Here is a 12,762-nt window from a genome sequence, read left to right as displayed (position 1 = left end):
AGACAGAGGTAGAGATATTTTGTATTTATCCACTCATCCTTTGAAGGACATTCATGTTGTTTCCGTATCTTGGCTATCGTGACCAATGCTGCAATGAACATGGGAGTGCAGATCTCTCTCTTCAAGATCCAGATTTCATTTCCCTTGGATATATATACTCAGAAGTGGGATTGCTGGAGCATATGGTAGTTGTGTTTTTAATTTTGGAGGGAACTTCTCTGGCGACTTCAGTTAACAATTTCTGTATGGTATATTTGAAATTTGCTAAGAGGTAGATCTTAAGTATTCTCACCAAATGAAGGGATGGAGGGAGGAAGGGAAGGGAGGAGGGAAGGAAAGAGAAAGGGAAAGAAGAGAAAGGAAAGAAAGAAAGAGGAGGGAGAAAGAAGGGAAGACATAGTAACTATGTGAGGTGATGGATATGTTAACTACCTTCATTGTGGTGATCATTTCACAAGGTAGACAAAACATCAAGTTGCATACCTTAAATATACATAATTCCTGTTTCTCAATTATACTTCATTAAATCTGAAGAAGACAGTTATAGTATGAATTCATTTTCATGAAGACAATGCACAAATGTGTAAGTGTATACACAAGCTCTCACATGCACAGAACCTGAAAAGCTATGAAATATTTGCCACAGTTTTCTCAGTGGCATAATTATAGATGGTTCTTTTCCTTCCTTTTGGTTATCAATAATTGATAAATTTTCCATAATAAAATTGCTTCTAAGCTTCCAAACATAGTTGTTGGCACATGGATACTGCAGAATGGATATGTAAGATATTTTTAGTACTAATAATACTATCACAAGAGGAAAAATCCCAAAACTCATGATTTTATAGACTGATATAAATGATTGAGAGTTGGAAATGAATAGAAGTAAATATGTATACCCGGAGTCTTAAACCACTAAATTTTTTTCTAGTAGTTGCTCAAGAAAATGCTCTTTAAAAATTAATGAATGCACACCAATAAATAGATGATTTCCTGGGATAAGCCCAAAACTTGATTCACTGTTCAAAAAAAAAGTGATGAGTGGAAGTGTTTCACTCAGGAAGCAGCAGAAATCTCTAAGCAATCAGGGGAGACTTCACGAGAACAAGTAGAAGGTCTGAGGGTTCATCATGAGAACCAGCTGATTTCCAGGCTGTTTCCTTGCAGGGCTGTCCTAAGAGAGGACACTGAGAATTATTGGGCCAAAGAGAAACCAAGTTGACAGTTCCTCCAAGCCTGGCCCTCCAGCCCAGCACTGCAGCTTCCCTATCTGCATTCGAGAGTCTGTGCAGGAGCCAAAGAGAGGACGGGAGGAGGTGTGGGAGAGTGATCCCTTCTGATTGTGGACAGACATGCTGTCTTGAAGAGTGCTTAGCATCCTCAGGTATAATCAGGGTTCCTGCACCGCAGCCTCCAATTTCTAATCAACCTTCAGAAGACAGAAGGAAAGCCAATCTCAAAACCCAGCAAAATGACTGATAAAGCCTACTTCACAGACTCAGAAGAGCATGAATGGAAACTATTAACTCACCCTCTGGATCTTCCCCAGGCCTCTGATATCACAGTGGTGCTACAGTCTCCTGCTAAGGAATGAAACTCACAGGGGCAGCCAGGTGAGGAAAAGTAATACATTAACTGTCACTTGCAGCTGAAGAGTAATGGGGCAGCCTCCAGGACTCACCACATTGCAGAGCCCTCGCTTTCTGCCAGGAACATCCACGTTAGATTCTTCTTTGCTGATTGCTTTTCTCTGAAGGCTGTTGTTGCAGGTGGGGCTGGACAGAAAGTGTCCTAGGTGGGGAATGTGAGACGCCTGGGCTGGGACTCCAGAAGGCAGGTGAGTTCTAAGCCCCTGCTACTCCAGGTGTAGCAGTAGGACCTACAGCACAGAATCCTCTGGGAGCCTGTAAGAAATGCAGAATCCCAGGCCCCTGCCCAGACCTAGGAATCAGCAACTGCCATTTAACTAGTGCTCTAAGGAATGTGGGGCTGAGCCATAGCCAGGAGGGAAGCTACTTTCTCCAGTAGCAGCACCACACAGAGGGTCAGGAAATGCACGTGCTATGGCCATGTTGGTTAAGGTGAGATCAGCTGTGAGCCACTGAAAACCACCAACACAGGAGCTTAAACAAGACAGGAGTATACTTCTCTCTCACAAAACACTATAGAGAAGTATAGTCCAGACCTGGTGTCATCATTCATCTCCATAAGGGAGGGGGAATCCTCCATCTTGCTTCCCACACGTCCTCAATATTTGACCCTCCTCACGTTCCTTGATGGCTGCTTGAGTTCCAGCCTCCGCACTGCACTCCATCAGTCTGGGACAGGGAGACCACCATCCTTATCTGACTCTACTCTCCCACCTTCTCCAGTCACCTCCACACTTGGGCGCAGCTTCACACAAAGCCCGGCAGCCGTGGCCTGCATCCTGGGACGAGCCCTGGGAAACCCTAAGTAATTATCCCGTGGAGAACGGCAGGAGGATCTTTGTGTCCTGTGTCCCCCACCCCACATGGAAAGAGCCTGAGCGGCATCCATCTACAGGACCCACCAGGGAGGAAAGAGAAAGTCACTTCACTTAGGAAACATCTCTCAAAACCCAGGAGATCTGCAGGACAGGGAGTAGAATGGAGGGAAGGTGCTGTTTGCAGTCTCACTGACAATCACAGCTTGTTAACCTAATAGAAGCAGAGGCGTCTCCAGAATATGTGAGCAGGCTGGGCAGCAGGCATCAGTCTGGCCATTATCTCACTCATCTAGACAGACTCCATTAGACCATTGCTTGCTCTTTCTTTTTTTTGAGAGGAAGTCTTGCTCTGTCGCCGAGGCTGAAGTGCAGTGTCGCTATCTTGGCTCACTGAAACCTCTGCCTTCTGGGTTCAAGCAGTTTTCCTACCTCAGCCTCCCAAGTAGCTGGGATTAAAGGTGCGCACCACTGCATTGAGCTAATTTTTTTTAATTTTCAGTAGAGATGGGGTTTCACCATGTTGACCAGGCTGGTCTCAAACTCCTCACCTTGTGATCCGCCCACCTCGGCCTCCCAAAATGCTGGGATTACAGGCATGAACCACAATACCCGGCCTCCATTGCTCTTCCTTGATTAAATCTTCTCTAATGATGTCTGTCCAGGGAGGGAGAGAATAACCATATCTGCTGGAGGAGATGTGAGGGTGGCAGGTGGTGCCCCTTCCAGACCTGCCCACACAGCCCCTCATTCTCCCTCAGCCCTAAGTCAGGAGCAACCAGTGCATGGGCCTTCCTGCCGTGGGGGGACATCCAGGAGGCCCTCGGATGTGAACAAGAAACACTGCCCTGCTGGCTGAAGGGAATGAAGGAATTGTTCTTGTCCAGCAGTGGCCCTAAGGGGGTTTCCAGGGCCAATCCATAAAGAATCAGGAACCTCAGCTCACTCCAACTCTGGAGCCATTCTTAGAAGTTAGCCATAGCCTGACTAGATCTCCTATATCACATGATAGTTCTTGACTTCCTGGGTGGACACCACAGCATCTGGGGGAGAGACAGGGAATAGGCCCTTATACTGTCATGGGATCCTCGGAGTGTCACTTCACCAGCCAGAAACCTCTGTGGCTGGCAGCACCTTCTGCCTGAGTATTGTTCACGCCCACTGGGCTCATTATGTCCACTCAGCCCAGCAGGCTGCGCTCAGCTCACACTACTGGCCCAGATCCCACACCTGCCAAGGGCGAGCCAACGTAGAGCAGCAAGGGGTGTGTGAGCGAGCAAGTGTGGGGTCTGGCCACTGTGTACAACCAGGCACACAAGCTGCTGCGGTGGGGTGGGCAGCTCCAGGTGCCAGTACAGGTGCCAGCTCCATGTGAGGCAGCAGCTGGACCAGATGTACCACATGTGGCTTCCATTGCAGGCACCTGTGTCTGGACAAGGAATGTGGTGGTGTCCAGAAACTTGGAGACACCAGGAACTTCAGGGCCCCAAAGAGGGTGTCACAGCCTTGGCTTGGGGAGCTCCTAGGTCTGGGCTCTCCGAAGGGCTACAGCTCTTCTCTCCTCATCCCGTACAACATGGCAAGTGGGGGAGGGGGCATGTTTCAGCCCTGTTTGTGTTACAGCTCTTTCAGTTCCACCAATCAGCAGAACTGAGTTCTTGTCCTGCGTCCAGGAAGCATGAGGTACTCAGACAACTGGAGGGTCAGCAAGGCAGAGATGAGCTTCATTGAATAACAGAACAGCTCTCAGGAGACCTGAAACGGGTAGCTTCTTTCTGCAGGCAGGTCATCCCAAGTGTCCAGCTCTCAGTAAACAGGAGAGCCACAGTAGGTAGCTCCTTTCTGCAGGCAGGTCGTCCCAATGACTGTACAGCTCTCAGTGGAGAGGAGACCCACAATTGGTAGATCCTCTCTGAAGCTGGTAGTCCCAACATCTGTGTGAGTCTGACTGAGTAGGGGGTTTTTATGGGTTCAGAAGGGAGGAAGTGTGTGCTGCCATGGGCAGGCCCAGAAAAAGCACCATAAGCTCTCACTCCAGGCCATGGACTCCACCCAGAACTGGCAGCCTGGACCTCATGTTTCAGGCCACTTCCATCGTTTTTCCAGAGTTGAGTCCAAGTTCCAGGGAGCTTCTGTAGCACCAAAGTATCAAGAAATGGAATCAGATCCCCACTTCTGTAGCTGAGAGCCTGCACACTGCTCATTTGTCTCAGTATTCTCCAAGTCCCCAGAAAGACAATAAAGAGGGAAAAGGATGGGGAAAGAGAACATTTCGAATGTAGTTAAAGTGCACCATGGTGACATGCCAGGAGAGAGCTGGCAGCCAGAGGATGGGAACTGTAGCTTGTTCCTGCCATGGTGCCAGCAGGCAGCCTGTCTTCCAGGGTGAAGTATTCACCAAAGCCTCACCCCACCTCAGGGAGGGTGGTCCCTCCTCCCAGCTCCCTCAGGTCTTTTTATCTACACTAAGGGGGAAATGCTATCACTGGAGTAACACTTGTGAGGGTTACTACCCTAGACACAGACCCACTAAAAGGCTGAGATTTATTGTAAGATGATAGAACATTTCTTCTACCACACATATTACCCCCATGACAACAAGAATATAGAACAACAGGAACTAACTACAACTGGAAGAGATGCAAGATGCAGACTCTATGAGGATGAGTGTACAGGAAAAGTCCAAAGTCAAGAATAAAGACAAAAGGAAGGACACGAGGAATTTGAAGCCTCTGGCACCTACAGCTACAGCAAACATTAAATAGCCCAACTCCTAACCAGGTAACATAAGTCTTCATATTAAAGTCCTTGTTACCTCAGTTCCTAATACCCAGTACAAAACATTTAGCTTTTAACAACAATAACAACAAAAATTGCAAGACTACAAATGACAAGAAAAAAACCAAGCATTAGAACTAGGTTCACATATGACTAAATATTGAAATTATCAGACAGGGAATTTAAAATAACTATGATTAATATGTTAAGAGCTATAATAGAAAACGTATACAATGTGCAAGAACAGATGGCTAATGTAAGCAGAGCTGTAAAGACTAAGAAAAAAATCAAAATGAAATACTAGAAATAAAAAGCCCTTTAACAGAAACAAAGAATGCCTTTGATAGGCTCATCAGTAGACTAAATGCCATTGAGAAAACAATCAGTGAGCTTGAAGACAGGGTCATAGAAATTTCCCAGACATAAATGCAAAGAGAAAAAAGATTGGAACAAATAACACCCAAGTCTGTGAGGCAACTGTAAAAAAAAAAAGTAACAAATGTGTAATTGGAGCATCAGAAAAAGAAATTAGAGGAAAGGGTCAAAAGAAACATCTGAAATAATAGTAACTGAGAACTTTCCAAAATTAACAACAGATACTAAACCACAGAGCCGGAAAGCTCAGAGAATACAAAGCAGGATAAATACAAAGAAAATCTTGTTTCATATTAAAATTGTGGAAAGCAAAGACATAAAATCTTGGTCAGAGGAAAAAACGCCTTACTTATAGATGAGCAAGAATAAGAATTACAGCAGATTTCTTGTCATGAACCATACAGGCAAAAAAGACAGTAGAGTGAAATACTCAAGTTATTGAAAGAAAAAAATCACCAATGTAAAATTAACATAATACCCAGCAAAATGATTCTATAAAGGTGAATGAGGCTGGATGTGGTGGCTCATGCCTGTAATCCCACACTTTGGAAGGCCGAGGCAGGTGGATAACTTGAGCTTAGGAGTTAGAGACCAGCCTGGGCAACATAGTGAGACCCCATCTCATAAAATTAAATTAAATTAGTGAAGGAGAATAAGCACTATTTCAGACAAAACTTGAGGGAATTAGCCAGCAGAACTTCCCTGTAAAAAAATGTATGAAGAATTTCTGTAGAGAGAAGGAAAATGATACAATCAGGATGTAAACTTAGATCTACATAAAGAATGGAAGAGCATCAGAGAAAAGTAAATGGAGGTGAAAGAAAAAATATATATATATATTTTGCTCTTGATTGATCTAAAAATAGCTGTTTAAACTTGTTATAGCATCGATGTATTAGATAATTATACCACATAGACAAGTGAGCTGGATGATCACAGGGCATGGGGCCAGAGGGAATTGAGATACAATGTTATAAGATACCTGTATACCTGTGGTATACTCTTATTTGAAGATGGATTTAGATTAAAATCTATATTTCAATCTCTAGGGCAATCACTAGAAATAAAATAAAAACTAGTTAAAAATAGACATTGGGCATGGTACCTTATGCCTGTAATCCCAGCACTTTGGGATGCTGAGGTAGGAGAATCACTTGAGTCCAGGAGTTTGAGACCAGCCTGGTCAACAGAGCGAGACCTCATCCCACACAAAAAAAAGAGTTAAAACTTGCCAGGTGCAGTGGTGCATACCTGTAGTCCCAGCTACTTGAGATGCTGAGGTGGGAGGACTGCTTGATCCCAGGAGGTTGAGACTGCAGTGAGCTGTGATCATGCCATTGCACTCCATCCTAGGTGACAGATTGAGACCCTGTCTCTAAAAATTAATTAATTAAAAGTATATACATTGAAATCAAAAAGCAAGTCTAAATTCTACCAAACATTTAAATAAGAAATTATTCCAATTCTAAAAGTCAAAATAGATGGAGACATATTCCATATTCATGGATGGGAAGACTCAATATTGTTAAGAAATGAATTGTTCAAGATTGACTTATAGATTAATTGAAATCCCAATCAGCATCTCAGCAAGGTATTTTGTAGATGTTGACAAACTGATTCTAAAATTTATGTGGAAAGACAAAAGGCCTAGAATAGCCAATATAATTCTGAGGAAGAACACAGTATGGTGACTCATACTTCTTGATTTGAACAATTACCATAAAGCTAAATAATCAAGACAATGTGGTACTGGAAGGGAAACAAATAGACACGTATGCCAATGGAATAGAATGGAGAACCCAGAACTATAACCATACAAGTATAGTCCACTGATCTTTGATGAAGGAGCAAAGGCAAGTCAATAGTGAGAGGAGAGACCTTCAAACAAATGAGGCTAGTACAACTGAATGTCCATTAAGATATCCATAGGCAGAAAGAACGTGTCTTGACTTCAGCTTTATACCTTATGCAAAAGTTATTTTTTAAAGGATTCTATATTTAAATTTAAAACTGAAACTGTAGCCCTTTTAGAAGAAAATCGTTTGGATCTAGGTTTTGCTGAAGAGTTCCTAGACATGATACCAAAAGTACAACTGACAAAAGACAAAATTGATAAATTGAACTTTATTAAAATAAAACTTATCTTTGGCAATTTCTCAAAGATGTCAAAGCAAAATTACCATTTGAACCAAGCAATCCCTTATTGGGTATATACTCAAAGGAATAGAAATTGTTCTGCCATAAAGACATGTGCACATGTATGTTCATCACAGGACTGTTTGCAATAGCAAAGACATGGAATCAACCTAAATGCTCATCAATGGTAGACTGGATAAAGAAAATGTGATAGATATACAACACAGAATCTTACACAGCCATAAAAAAAGAGTGAGACCATGTCCTCTGCAGCAACATGGATGGAGCTGGAGGCTGTCATCCCAAGTGAACTAACAGGAACAGAAAGCCAAATACCATATGTTCCCACTTATAAGTGGGAGTTAGACATTGAGCACACATGGACACAAAGAAGAGAACAACAGACACTGGGGGGCCTACTTGAGAGTGGAGGGAGGGAGATGGATGAAGATTGAAAAATTACCTTACTGGGTACTATGCTTAATACTCTGTACATCAAACCCCTGTGACATGCAATTTACCTGTAACAAACCTGCACATGTATCCCTGAACCTAAAATAAAAGTTAAAAACATAAATAAATAAAACTTTTGCTCTGTGAAACACTCTGTTAAGAGAATGAGAAGGCAAGCCACGGACTAGAGGAAAATAATTGCAAAACACATATCTAATAGAGGAAGTGCTCTCTCTCTCTCTCTCTCTCTCTCACACACACACACACACACACACACACACACACACACACACAATGGTATGTCAGAGGGGCACAAGATCCAAGATCCAACTGAGAAAGCTCTCAATGGCCAAAGCTGGAATAATTTGAGCAATAAAATCATTAAAGTAGTATTGGATAATAATCCATCAAGTAAGTATCCATGAGTCTATACTGATATCAGTGGCTGAATTAATAAATGGGGAAGAATAGACATCTCCCATGCAGAAGAATTCAAAATAATTTCTGCAAAGCCTCCTTCCTTGAGGAGGTAGAACATAACTCCACATTCCTTTAGTGTGGGCTATGCACAGTGGCTTCCTTCCAAACAGAATGGAATGGGGAGACAGGGAGGGAATAATTTCCCATCGGAGAAACCGGACAAACATTACCTCAGCTCAGTGATTAAGGTCATCATCAACATATAAGTCATATGTCAACATACAAGTCAACATATAAGTCATGTTGATAGCATGTACATACCCTTGACATGATGCGATGAGAATGACACTTTACCTCTATGGTCTTCCTCCCCAAAACCCGTAACCCAAGTCAGGCATGAGAAAAACATCAGATCCATCCCAACTGAAGCACATTCTACAACATACCTGATCATTAATCCTTAAAACTGTCAAGGTCATAAAAAAAAAGAGAGACTTAGAAACTGTCATGGCCAGGAAGAACCTAAGGAGACGTGGCTACTAAGTGTAATGTGGCATCTGAAATAATATCCTACAAGGGAGAAAGAATACAAGGGAACACCTGGAGAAATTGGAATAAAGTACTACTTTAGGTGATACAGCATTAATACTGGTTCATTATCTGTAACAAATGTGCCATATTAACATAAGATGTTAATAATAGAGAAAACTAGGTGTGGGTTACATGGAGACCTTCTGTATTTTCACAATTTTTCTATAAACCTAAAATGTTCTAAAATGTTTATGTTTTTAAATAAGACAAGGAGAACGGAACACAGGAATTCAATCTGTGGACAGTAGGAATTCTTTATGAAGACAAAACCATCAGGTCAATAATGGGATCGATATGCAGCCAAGTCTCACCTTTTGATTTACACAGCGCTGATTTTAATTGCTTATGCTGGAGGGCCCTGACTTTCGCTAATAAAAATGACTGGTTGAACTCTCTCTCCTTCCCATGAGAGGAACTGCATGATAAATATTCACCAGTTAAAAAATACACAAGGTCAATCTACAGTTATGACTGCAATGAAGCTTTTAACTGAACTTCTTATTAATTATAGCATGGTCTACATTTGGAAAGACAGGCACCTAGATGCAGGAGACACATTGTTTATTCAAACTGTAGACAATGCTTAGGGCAGATATTGATGAGCAGATAACTTTTTTAAAAAAACAGCTCTGCATGGCCCACCACAGGCTGGGAACCACGGATCAGTACCCTGGAGGTCTGCCATAGAGTTCTTTCCACTCAACCCACAATCTAGTCCCATCCTTATATTCCAGAAAGTCTAATTAATAGCCACCCTAGCCATGGGAAAATCCATTGAGATTCAGGAAAACAATCCTGATCTCCAGAGTAAACTCATGAATAAGAAAAAAATATAATGACGCTGCAAAAGATTTGCAACGCAAACACATCATAAAAAGAAGAAAATGTTCTTCTTGGAAAAGATTTTCAAGTGAAGCAAGTAAAATTCACAGCATGGCTGTTTTCTTTTATCAATGAGATAACACACCGCATCACATCAAGAAGAAGCCATCTGGATAAAATGTGCTGTGCAGCAGAATGAAAACCACAGTAGACTAAATAAAACCTTTGTTGAAAGCAGGAAATGGAGAACTGACCCCGAAAAAAATACAAGTTTGGTAAGTAACTATTATTTTATAAAATATATCCAAAATATCAAGAAAATGTAAAAGTAAAATAAAAAGAGATGATGATAAACACAAAGGACACAGCACAGATTCCCAACTCGTGAACAACGGGAGTCCCTAACAGAGATGAATGCACATCTCAAATATGCCATCAGAGCTGCAACTTAGAAAGGATAGCATAAAAGGCCTGGGATTTGAAAGAGTGGCATGTCTATGTTCTACTAAAAACTGAAGAATGAGAACAATATCAATACATAATCTGGTTAAAAATTAAATTGTAAGGGAAAGAATCTTGAAATTTTCCAAAGAGATCAGATGAGGGTAAGTTGACTTTCACATAAAATTATATTATTAACTTCTGAATTTCTCTTCTTCATTAAAGAATCATACCTAGGCCGGGCACAGTGGCTCACGCCTGTAATCTCAACACTTTGGGAGGCCAAGGTGGGTGATCACAAGGTCAGGAGATCGAGATCATCCTGGCTAACACGGTGAAACCCCATCTCTACTAAAAATACAAAAAAATTAGCCAGGTGTGGTGGCGTGTGCCTGTAGTCCCAGCTACTCGGAAGGCTGAGGCAGGAGGATGGTGTGAACCCAGGAGGCAGAGCTTGCAGTGAGCTGAGATGCGCCACTGCAATCCAGCCTGGGTGACAGAGCGAGACTCCGTCTCAAAAAAAAAAAAAAAAGAAAGAAAAACAATCATACCTATAGATGTTTCTGGGGAAAAGGATGTGACATCAGAATTGTGTATCTTGATACTTACAAAGAAAAAACAAAAGATACTCTCCTTTTTTATCAACTTAAAATGTTCACATGGCAAGTGTTCACTCAGCAAAGTACTTCAGAACAAATTCCATAATCATCAGAGAACCAGTGAACAAAGAGGGTGCAGAGATAAGGAGAGGCAATAGATGATAAAGCAATCAGTTCTCCAAGGAGACATAGCAGTCCTCACTGTGTATGCACCAAACAACAGAACACCCCAATACATGAGGCAAACTGATGAACTGCAAGGAGAAATGGCCAATTCAGATACTGACTGGGTTAGAACAAACACCCAAAACTTGGAGAGTAGTGCTCAATATCATATGCCATTAGGGAACTGAAAATTCAGACAATCAGATGTCACTACACACCTATTAGTATGGCTAACATTCAACACACTGACAACACAAAATCCTGGTGAGGATGTGGAACAACAGAAACTCATTCACTGCTGGCAGGAATGCAAAATGGTGTGGCTACTTGGCAGTCTCTTATAAAACTAAAGTCTCTTATAAAACTTACCATACAGTCCAGCAGTCATGCTCCTTAGTATTTATCCAAATGGGATGAAAACTTACTTCCACACAAAAACCTGCACAAAAATGCTTATATTAGCTTTACTCATCACTGCCAAAATGTGGAAGCAACGAAGCTGTCCTTCATAGGTGAATGGATACAACAGTGTGGCACCTCCACACAATGGAATATTATACAGCAATAAAAAGAAATGATCTGTCAAGCCATAAAAATATATAGAGGAACCTTAAATGCATATTGCTATGCAAAAGAACCCCATCTGAAAAACATACATACTGTATGATTCCAACTATATGACATTCTGGGAAAGGCAAAGTATAGAAACAGTTTAAAAAAAAAAAAGTGGTTGTCAGGGTTAGTTGGGAGAGAGAAGAGATGAACAGGTGAACCCCAGAGGGTGTTTTAGGGCAGTGAAGCTACATGGTGCTGTAAGTCAATACCTTTGTCAAAGCCCATAGAACAGTATAACACAGAGTGAGCCCTGGTGTAAACTACAGACTCTTGTTAACAACAATGCATCAACATTCATTCGCCAATTGTGACAGATGCACCGCACTGATGCAAGGCGTTGATGATCGGGGAAACTGCAGGAGTGGGATGGGGGAAGGGGGAGGTATGAGGGAGCTCAGTTTTTCTATAGACTTAAAAGTGCTCTAAAAATAAAGCCTATTAATTTTTAAAAAGTAGATTAACAATTTAAATTTGCTTAATTTATAAGCTATTTAAATAAGATTTAAATAGCAGGAATGTGTATAACTTTTAAGAGTAAAAACACTAATATAAAAATCCTTTTATTTTTTATTTTTTGAGACAGAGTCTTGCTCTGTCACCCAGGTTGGAGCGCAGTGGTGCAATCATGGCTCACTGCAGCCTCAACTTTCCAGGCTCAAGCGATTCTCCTGCCTCAGCCCCACAAGTAACTGGGACTACAGGTACACACCACCACACCTGGCTAATTTTTGTATTTTTAATACAGACATGGTTTTGCCATGTTGCCTAGGCTGGTCTCAAACTCCTGAGTTCAAGTGATCTGCCTGCCTTGATCTCCCGAAGTGCTGGGATTACAGGCATGAGCCATTGTGCCCGGCCTGAAAATCCTTTCTTTAAATACCAAACAGAAACAAAGTTGCCAAT

This window comes from Macaca mulatta, chromosome 11 (genome assembly GCF_049350105.2).
Source record: "Macaca mulatta isolate MMU2019108-1 chromosome 11, T2T-MMU8v2.0, whole genome shotgun sequence".
Lineage (NCBI taxonomy): Eukaryota > Metazoa > Chordata > Mammalia > Primates > Cercopithecidae > Macaca > Macaca mulatta.
The sequence above is the reverse complement of the archived record's forward strand: the minus strand, read 5'-3'. Positions refer to the sequence as shown.